The sequence below is a fragment of the Bos taurus genome, unplaced genomic scaffold, assembly GCF_002263795.3.
Source record: "Bos taurus isolate L1 Dominette 01449 registration number 42190680 breed Hereford unplaced genomic scaffold, ARS-UCD2.0 ScbfJmS_848_142, whole genome shotgun sequence".
NCBI classification, from domain to species: Eukaryota; Metazoa; Chordata; class Mammalia; order Artiodactyla; family Bovidae; genus Bos; species Bos taurus.
The window spans coordinates 32,382-42,483 of record NW_020192290.1 but is presented as its reverse complement, the minus strand read 5'-3'; the positions used below and the strand labels follow the sequence as shown (position 1 = coordinate 42,483).

General features: G+C 44.0%; 1 long non-coding RNA gene across 1 annotated transcript; it reads right to left on the bottom strand.

Annotated features, from left to right (window-relative positions):
- Window positions 1–3,636: 3,636 nt before the first annotated feature.
- LOC112445800 (uncharacterized) lies at window positions 3,637–9,273 on the bottom strand. The gene is made up of 3 exons (XR_009493774.1): window positions 6,631–9,273; window positions 6,089–6,165; window positions 3,637–3,654 (listed from the first exon to the last, which is right to left on the bottom strand). It is a non-coding gene; the product is annotated as an uncharacterized lncRNA (long non-coding RNA).
- Window positions 9,274–10,102: the final 829 nt, after the last annotated feature.

Below are 10,102 nucleotides of genomic sequence, written 5' to 3'. Positions count from 1 at the left end.
TGTGCTGAAACCTCATTGTGAAACCAGAGTAGTTTCTGCAGCTAGAGCCAAAGGAGGCCCAGCTCCAGGGCCTCTCATCTGCGCTTCTGTGGATTCTGCTGCTGGTCCCTGGAATCACTCAGGCAGCTCCTTGAGCTTTGCCATGGATGTGTGCCTTTGGCTGGAGAAGAGCATGGAGCAAGTCCTGAAGCTGCTGGTGATGGAGCAGTTCCTGACCATCCTGTCCCAGGAGACCCACAGCAGGGTGTACATGCAGCTTCTGCACCATCTGATAAACTTGCCAAGAAGCTGTGACTCTTTTAAAATGCATGCAGACAGAGCTTTCGAGAATGAGGGAAGAGGTGACCAAGAAAGAGATGTTTTATGTGGGCTTCGGTAGCCCTGACTGGGACATCACAATGTCTTACTTCCCCTCAACAGTCTCCTGAGTAGAACGACATGGGCAAGTGACTTTGTAGTGTAGTCTGGAACTTTCATCCTCCAGATTCCACCCCCAACCCAAGCACACAGAGGAACAGTGTAGAGTGCCTGTCTTCACAGGGAGGCAGGTCACTGCTGCAAATAGTCAGTGTCATCTTGGATCAGAGGGGTTTGGATCCTGGCTCTGCCTGTTGCTCAGTGGCAACGTGACTTGGGGCAAATCACTTTCCTCTTTGGGCCTCAATTCCCTTTTGGTAAAATGGCATCTGGGATTTTGAGGATTTAAGGGAGACCAGTGTGTACATTGGAGAAGGAAATGGCAACCCACTCCAGTGTTCTTGCCTGGAGAATCCCAGGGACGGGGGAGCCTGGTGGGCTGCCATCTCTGGGGTCTCACAGAGTCGGACACGACTGAAGTGACTTAGCAGCAGCAGCAGCGTGTACATTTGGATCACATAGTTGATGCTTAAAACTGAGCAGGCCTGGTGCGATTTCTGCTTATGGCACACCCTGCTGCTCCTGAGGCTGACACAGGAGATCCTCTTGAGCTCAGGACTTCTGGGATCCAGGGCACTCTGTGATCGTCCACAAGGAACATCCCAGCAGCAGGGGACCACCAGGTGGCCTATGGAAGGGTGAAGCAGCCCGGGTCTGAAATGGAGCAGGTCAAAATTGCCCTGCTGATCAGTACCACACTGTGCCTGTGAGTAGCCACTGCCCTCCAGCCTGGGCAACATCTCGAGACCCCGCCCTCCCCCCAACAAACAAACAAAGGAAGTTGTTAGGTGTTGTATTAAGGTCAGCAGTCAGGGCTGGGGAATGGCCTCACTGACGGGCAGGATGGAGCATGGCTGCTAACAAGAGAGAGTTTCTGAAGTCAAGGTGGAGTGAGTGTGGAGTGAAAGACCTCAGAAATGGTGGTTTGGGGTCTTTCTGGAAGGGAGGAGCATGTCTTCGAGTCCCTCTTTTAAATTAAACTTTTCATTTTGATGTTACTGTAGATTGACAGGCAGTTGAAAGAAATAGAGGTGTCTCTTTCCCCTTTCCCTCATTTCCCTAGTGGTGTGAAGTGAAAATCACTCAGTCATGTCAAACTCTTTGCAGCCTAGTGGACTGTAACCTGCCAGCCTCCTCTGTCCATGGGATTCTCCAGGCAAGACTACTGGAGTGGGTAGCCATTTCCTCCTCCAGGGGATATTCCCAACCCAGGGATTGAACCCAGGTCTCCCACATTGCAGGCAGATTCTTTACCATCTGAGCCACCTGGAAGCCCTAGTGGTAATACCTTGCAAAACTGCAGTGCAAGGTACACCCAGAATATTGACATGAATACAGTCGGGATACAGAACAATTAGTTCATCACTGCAAGGGCCCTCCTGCTTTTCTTTCATAGACTCACCCTCATCTTGTCCTTCCCATCCACCCGTCTCCTACCCACTCCCAAACCCCTCACCTCTGGCAACCACTCTTTTCTAGAAGTTTGTCATTTTAAGAATGTTTTATAAATTGAATCATAGTTTGTAACCTTTTGAGATGGCTTTTTCCCCATTCACCGTAATTCTCCAGAGATTTATCTAAATCCTTCTGTGTAACAATATCTGTTCCTTTTTATTGCTGAGTAGCATGCTATGATATGTATGTATCACAGTTTGTTGAACCACTCACCCACTGAAGGACCTGGGGGTGATTTCCAGCTTTTGGCTATTACAAACAAGCTGGTACGTGTGTGTGTGCTAAGTTACTTCATTCGTGTCCAACTCTGTGACCCCATGGACTGTAGCCCACCAAGCTCCTCTGTCCATGGGGATTCTCCAGGCAAGAATACTAGAGTGGGTTGTTATGCCCTTCTCCAGGGGATCTTCCCAACCCAGGGATCAAACCCTCGTCTTTTATGTCTCCTGCATTGGCAGACAGGTTCTTTACCACTAGCACCACCTGGGAAGCCCCAAATAAGCTGGTATGAACATTTAATTGTTTGTTAAATTATTTTTATGGTTGTTGCTTAAAATCACAGTCAGATGATTCTGATACCTAATTCATTTTGGAGTTAGTGTCACTTGGTTGTCTTTTGTCATTCAAGTTGTGAATCTCCTGCTTCTTTGTATGAAGGGTAATTTTCCATTGTGTCTTGGACTTTTGGTGTCATGTTAGGAGACACTGGATTCTGTGGAAGCTTGGTAGTGTAGTAGGTAGTCTCCCTGTTTGGGTTTGGAGAGCAGGTCCTGGGCTGTGGTTGTGTGGACAGCGTGATTTTCTGAGCCTTCATGGGGCCTTTGCCTTGCTTGGTTTATTGCAGGCTACTGGGGCTTCCTTGAGTTCCTGGGGATGCTGCCTGGGAAATGGAAGCAGTTTTCCCAGGCCAGGCCACCTTGGGATTCTAGGTAAGGGAAAGGATTCCCCCTGCTGCCTCCAGAGACAGGAATGCTTGCTATGTGGGGAGCTTCTGGAGGCAAGAGGCACGGACCAGTGGGGCTGGGGAGTATTTCCTGGGCCTGGGCTCTTCGTGGCCTGATTCCTTTTGCTGGTGCCTCCCAGCAGCAGAGTGGGTCTTGGGGGAGTGGGGAGGGCAGTTTCAGGCCCAGCTGAGAAGCAGTGCTCTTCCTTGGCAGTGAATGGCAGTGAATGTCTTTCCTAGGGGACAGGAGTCTTGGGTCCCTGAGTGACCTAGAACTATCCAACTATTCCCTTGATTTTTTTTCAGATTAAAGCTGAAAGAAATCTGATAGGAAGTGTGATCTCACCATCTCCACTGTGTCTGAGAGCCCCTGCAAAGACTGTTATAATGAATAGAATTTCCTCTCCAGTGTAACTCAGGAAAATTATATCAACATAAAAACATATCAAACTAGAAGGACTGACAGGCATCTTTCATTTTAGCCAGTGAAACAAGGGAGGATTTTGTTATTTTACTTTTTTTTTGCATTTTCCAAGATTATGGACAGGCATAAGCAGGTAGGTTATATGACTTTTTGGCAATGGCCAACTCCACCCTGGTGCAGCTTGTGTCGGCATCCACAGCCATTTGGACAAATCCAGATAATTTCTGTGCCTCCCCAGTTGCCTACCAAGTACAAAACTCATTATGTTTTTGGAAGCCAGGGTGGGTTTTAGGTATTTATCTGCCAGCCTTCTGATGATTGGTATGGGTGTGTTAGGACTGACTTTAGAGGTTCTTTTATCCATGACTGGTTGATTCCACAGACAGCTTTCAGAAGAGAGCACAGCTGAGAGGGCCTGAAAAAGATGAGGAAACCCACTTAATCCAGTGGACTGAGGGACTTCTTGCCCCACACCCCTGCCACCTCCCCACCACACACACTTGCTTTCAGCAAGTGGTCATAAGATATTGCTTTGGGGCATAGTATAATTTGAAATGTCAACCTTATCATTTCCTTCATGCTGTCATATACATGAGTCTGTGTTGAGAATCTCTGTTCTGTTCCATTGACATATTTTTGATTCTTGTTTTAGTCGCTAAATCTATAGTATAGATTTTCACATCTTGAAACAGCTCACAATCATGGCTGTTTCCACATGTTGTTTAGTTGCTCAGTTATGTTAACTCTTTGTGACCCCATGGACTGTAGTCCGCCAGGCTCCTCTGTCCATGGGATTCTCCAGGCAAGAATACTGGGGTGGGTTGCCATTTCCTCCTCCAGGGGATCTTCCTGACTCAGGGATCAAATGTGCAAGAGGATTCTTTACCACTGAGACACCTAGGAAGCTTTCACATTGATGCTCTTTTATTTGATTGAACAATCTGTTCATTTCATGGCAAAATCCTGTTGAGGTTCATGACTGTGCTTGCACTGAATTCAAAGATGTATTTTGGGAAGAACTGATAGGATGGCAGTAATTAATTTTCCTGTCATGCAAGAAATGGTCTTTTTAGTCTTAAAACAGAAAACAAAAATCTTCAAGCACATTTCTCTCTAGTTTTAAAAATGATATTCATGTGCGTTTTGTAGTCAATGTGAAATGGACACATCATTTCTGCTATTTCATATTTTATTGTTGGAGCACATATCTTCTTTTATGTATTTAACTTATATCCAATAGTTTTTATAAAATATCTGGGTGAATGACTTGTTATTCCAAAGAGACACCCACTTAAGACAAAGGCAATTTTTCTAATTTCCTTATGTAAATAAATTATAGTATATCAATAATATGATATAAAATGCAGCTATTGAAAATGGTGAAGGGGTCCTCTATGTATTGACCTGGAAATAATATCCAAGAAATGATAGTTGAAGAAAGAAACTTGAAAAACAATATGTGTCTTAGTATCACATTTGTATTTCTTCAGAGTCATCTCTATTGATAAAAGTAAATGCAAAGAATAAAATCAGAAATGTTTACAGCAAGCAAATGGCGGTTCTTCTGGGGTAGGAGTGTAAGATGGGGGAATACAGAAAAGGGGTGGAGAGATGGATTATTAGTTGATCTCTGTAGATGTAATTCTTGTATTTTCTACAACAAGAGTCTAAAAACGTGAGTCAATTCTATAAAACTATTTAAATAGAAAAAGATTCCTAGAAGCATACATTTGAGACACAGAGAGGTGCAAACCTCAAGGCAGGTTGACCCAGATTCAGCCTCTTTTCTCCAAGAAAAGAGCACTGGGGCTCAGAAGAAAGATATCAAAACCCCAAACAAACAGTGAACCAGCCTGTAACTAGAGTTCAAGGCAAGGGCACAGACTTTGCCAGGGAAGACTCTCTACCAGTCTGTGGCTTTAAGAGGTTCTCATTCAGGAGAGAAAGAGAAGGTGATGATATGCATTCTCCAGTCTCAGGCTTCCATTTTATGAGGAATACATTCCTGATAAGAACAGCAGCAGCAGACCTCTGCTCAGGGTGTCTGTCTGCTAGGCACTTCTCCAAAGGGCTTAACATACTCTGGCTCATGTAATGTCATAACAGCTTTGGTGGGTCCATTGTCATGCCCACTTACCCAGAAGAGGGCACTGAGGTACAGGAAAAGCATGTAATTGGCCCAAGGTCATACAGCTGGTATGTGGCAGAACCAGGAAGTGAACCCAATTTGTTTGGCATAAGGGCCCCAGCCTTCTACCCGTTCAGTTTGCCTTCTCTTGATCCTTGTGGAAGACGAGGAAACAATTCCCATCCCTCTATTTGTTCTGAACATTGAAAACAGTATCCTAGTGCCTTTACATGGTCCTACATGAGCGAGAGGAAACCCGGATGGCCGAGCCTTCCCTGCCACTCAAGGAAGGGGGCACATGGCCTGGGTCCCTCGTCCAGGCATCCATATCTCGGTTTTCTCAGTTGTCATGTGAGACTGAGCAGGGCAGCCAGTGTGGGGCCAAGTCACATTTCCTCATAATAGTCATTTTAGTTCCTTAAACAGTAGCACTGTAAAAAACACAAAGCCCAGTCTTCACTGTTAATAAAAACATCCTGTAGAAATCTATGTCCTACTTTGAGACGATATCCCCATGGGTCACATACTTTTAACATTAACTATATAGTTTTTCTATATCAGAGACTCACAAGGTAATATGGCGTGAGAAGTCTGACCACTCACAACTATATTTCTACAATTGAACATCCCATTTATGTGAATTGGTATTTAACAAAAAGCAGCAATTTGAGATTCATTGCCAAGGCTGGCAATGAGATCAAGGAAGTGTAGAGAATCCTACCTTGAATTGAATTGCCTTGAAGCTTTCACTGGATGATTGGATCTTGATACCACAATTGCTGACATTACCCAGCAGACCTGTTGAAATGCAATGAACATAGTTAGGATACTTTTTGTATCCTCCCATGGGAGAAGTTTTAACAGAGAGATTTTGCTCAAGTCAAGGAAGAGCCAGGACTTCCCTGGCCGTCCAGTGGTTAAGAATCTGCCTTTCAATGTAGGGGACAGGGATTTGATCCCTGGTCATGGAATTAAGATCCTACATACTGCGGGGTAACTAAACCCACATGCCGCAACTACTGAGCAAACGCACTCTGGAACCCACAGGCTACAACTAGAGAGAAGCCCACCCACCACAGCTAGAGAAGCCTGTGAGCTGCAATGAAGAGCCCGCCTGCTTTAACTAAGGCCAGACACAACCACATAAATATTTAAAAAAATAAATAAAAAGAAAGAGCCTAAGACAAGAGAACTGAATGTCCAGGGAACAGATACACAGAAGGTACTCAAACATAGGTGATGGTCTGCCCTGTCTTCCAGCACCTCTAACTCAGTGTATTCAGGCCTGAACACAGAGAAACTCAGGTGGTGGCAGCCATGGTCAGATCTTACCATTGCACGTGACCAGAGTGTTCTGAGCCATTGTGAGTCACCATGACTCCTCTTGGTGCCTAACCAATCAGGCCCTGCGACTTAGAGAAAGGTAGTGGAAGAAGGGGAAAAGTCATTTTCTTCCCCTTTTTTGCTCTCCCTTCCAGACCAATGGTTACTCCTGTGAAAAATGTGGCCTCTCAGTATAACCTCCGTGGTAAAACATTCAGATACATTTAGCTAATGTAGCATCTTTAGCTGCCATCACAAAATGAATTGGCTTGATGAACCCCAGCCCTGCTGGATAAAAGTTAAGTGACTACCATTTGCCCACATTAGGAAAATGTTGCTGCATCGTAGTGTTAAGAGTACAAGCTCAGGAGGCAGGCTGTTTAATTTCCAGTGCCAGTTCTGTGGGACCTTGGACACGTCCTTTAAACTCTCTGATCCATACGTTCCCCCCCTGTAAAGGTAAGAGGACAACAACACTTCCTTTAGAGTTGTGAGGATTGAATGAGATGATACTGCTGAAGTGCTCAGAACAGTGTCTAGCACACAGGGAGTGCTCGGATGACCTTAGCATTCATCTTCGTGGTCATCTCAGCCACAATGATCTGATGCAGCCTTAGTTGGATATACTGTATATTGAGTCCCTTCAAAGTTCACCTCCCCAGTGACACTGTTCCCCTCCTCTTTATCGCATTTCCAAAGAAGAGGTCTTGGCGCAAGGCAAAGTTCATGCTCCTCACAGTATCAGAAGGGGCAGGGCTCCTGAGTCTCAAGCTGGTCTCAGTGTCATGCTGATGGTCAAGTCCTTGGTTATGCAGTTACTTGTATTCTCTCAAAAGACAACATTCCATTTGTATTCCTGAAAGTTCTGCTAGCATCTTTGAGAAGCATTGCTGGAATAACTCAGCATGGGCCATAGTCCCAGAGAGCTAGGACAACTACTCTTACAGCCATGCATGAGCTCAATTCCAGTTCTCACTGGGGCTGAGGATCCTGAGGTCTGTCTGTGACCTAGACACGAGCCAGTCTGGGCATCTAGACCAGAAGCACTGCTGCTGGTGTTACTAATGGTGCTCATTAATCCCTGATTAAGGAGTCATTGCCCCAAGTCAGGCACAAGACCATGAAGTTCCGTAGCCTACAGACACACCAACTATGGTCTATGTCTACAGCGTTGCTGGTGGCAGAGAGGAACATGTGCCCTCAGGCCAGGACATTTTCATTAATGTAGTGCAAGGCACTGATGTAAAGGTGAGCTTTGTGTCCAAATGGAATAAGGATTCATATACCAGCAGTAACATCCTGAAATTTAAAGGGTAATTGTATACTGTAAATAATTAGTACAACATTTTTCATTAATTTACAGGAATCCAGACATAATAACACTCTGCTCACTTGCTTTGGAAATCAACTTGTTAGTGCAAATGCTCCCCCACTTTACCTTGTATCAAAGACAAAAGCACTGATTGATATAAAATAAATGTATGTTCAAATCCCTTCACATTGAGGATTCAATTTAAGCCACATTTCTTCATCTGTAAAGTGAAGGTCATAATTGCTCCCATCCCAGAGTTCGTCAAGAAAATGTTGATAGTAAAGGATATCACTTCAGTGTTAATGTTTGCTGACAGATTTCAAGCCCTGCTACTACTCCTTCCCCTTCTTCCTACATGTGTGGGCAAGCTGATAAGAGCACCTGAGTATTCCCTCCTTTTTTATGTCTATTTTTTATTAGTTATTATTTAGCATTTTGTGTACATGGATTATGCATTCATTGTGGAATATATTTCCCAATTCCTCCCTCTTATTACAACTTTTTTAAATACATATCAATTCTTTTTCAAATTCTTTCCCCATTTAGGTTGTAACATAACATTGAACAGTTTCCTGTGCTATACAGTAGGTCCTTGTTGGTTATCTATTTTAAATATAGCAGTGTTTACATGTCCATCCAAAACTTTTAGTCTATCTCTCCCCTATCCTTCCCCCTTTGTAAGCATAAATTCATTCTTTAAGTCTGTGAGTCTGTTTCTGTTTTGTAAATAAGTTCCTTTGTATCATTTTTTTAATATTCTGCATACAAGCAATATACAATATTTGTCTTTCTCTTTCTGACTTACTTCACTCAGTATGACAATCTCTAGGTCCATCCATATTGCTGTAAATGGCATTATTTCATTATTTTTTATTGCTGAGTAGTATTCCATTGTATATATGGACCATATCATCTTAAAGAAGATTTGGGACACATATTCCCTCCTTTGATGCAAGCCAGAAGCTCAAACCATGCCAGCCTCATCCAGTGGTAGCAAAATCCCTCACTCCAGCTCCATCTCCTAGGCCCAATAAAGCCCCAAAGTCAATTTTCTTTCCATGTTCACTCAAGCCATTTTCAGATCTGCCTACGGAGGCTGCCCCGTTCTCTTGAGAAAGCCTCAATACATGAGTAGTAATCCTGTTGTTGCTGCTGCTGCTAAGTCGCTTCAGTCGTGTTCGACTCTGTGCAACCCCATAGACGGCAGCCCACCAGGCTCCCCCGTCCCTGGGATTCTCCAGGCAAGAACACTGGAGTGGGTTGCCATTTCCTTCTCCAATGCATGCAAGTGAAAAGTGAAAGTGAAGTCGCTCAGTCATGTCTGACCCTCAGCGACGCCATGGACTGCAGCCTTCCAAGCTCTTCTGTCCGTGGGATTTGCCAGGCAAGAGTACTGGAGTGGGGTGCCATTGCCTCACTAGTGCTTTAATGCATATGTGGCATCATCAGTCTTGATATCTAAACCAAATTTGGGGTTGATCAGGATAGAGTGGACCCTGGAAGTATCTAGTAACTATTCAAAAAACAAAATATTGGATGGTGAGGAGGACAAAAAATTAAAATAGAGGTCCATAGTTTTATCCAATTTGAAATCTAAAATTTACTAAAAGAATTTTTATTCAACGAAAGATTAAATTATACTAATTGGTTTTTGTTCACGAGAAACGCTGGGCTGGAAGAAGCACAAGTTGGAATCAAGATTGCTGGGAGAAATATCAATAACCTCAGATATGCAGATGATACCACCCTTATGGCAGAAAACGAAGGAACTAAAGAGCCTCTTGATGAAAGTGAAACAGGAGAGTGAAAAAGTTGGCTTAAAGATCAACATTCAGAAAACGAAGATTATGGCATCTGGTCCCATCACTTCATGGGAAATAGATGGGGAAACAGTGGAAACAGAGTCAGACTTTATTTTTGGGGCCTCCAAAATCACTGCAGATGGTGATTCCAGCCATGAAATTAAAAGACGCTTACTCCTTGGAAGGAAAATTATGACCAAACTAGATAGCATATTCAAAAGCAGAGACATTACTTTGCCAACAAAGGTTTGTCTAGTCAAGGCTATGGTTTTTCCAGTGGTCATGTATGGATGTGAGA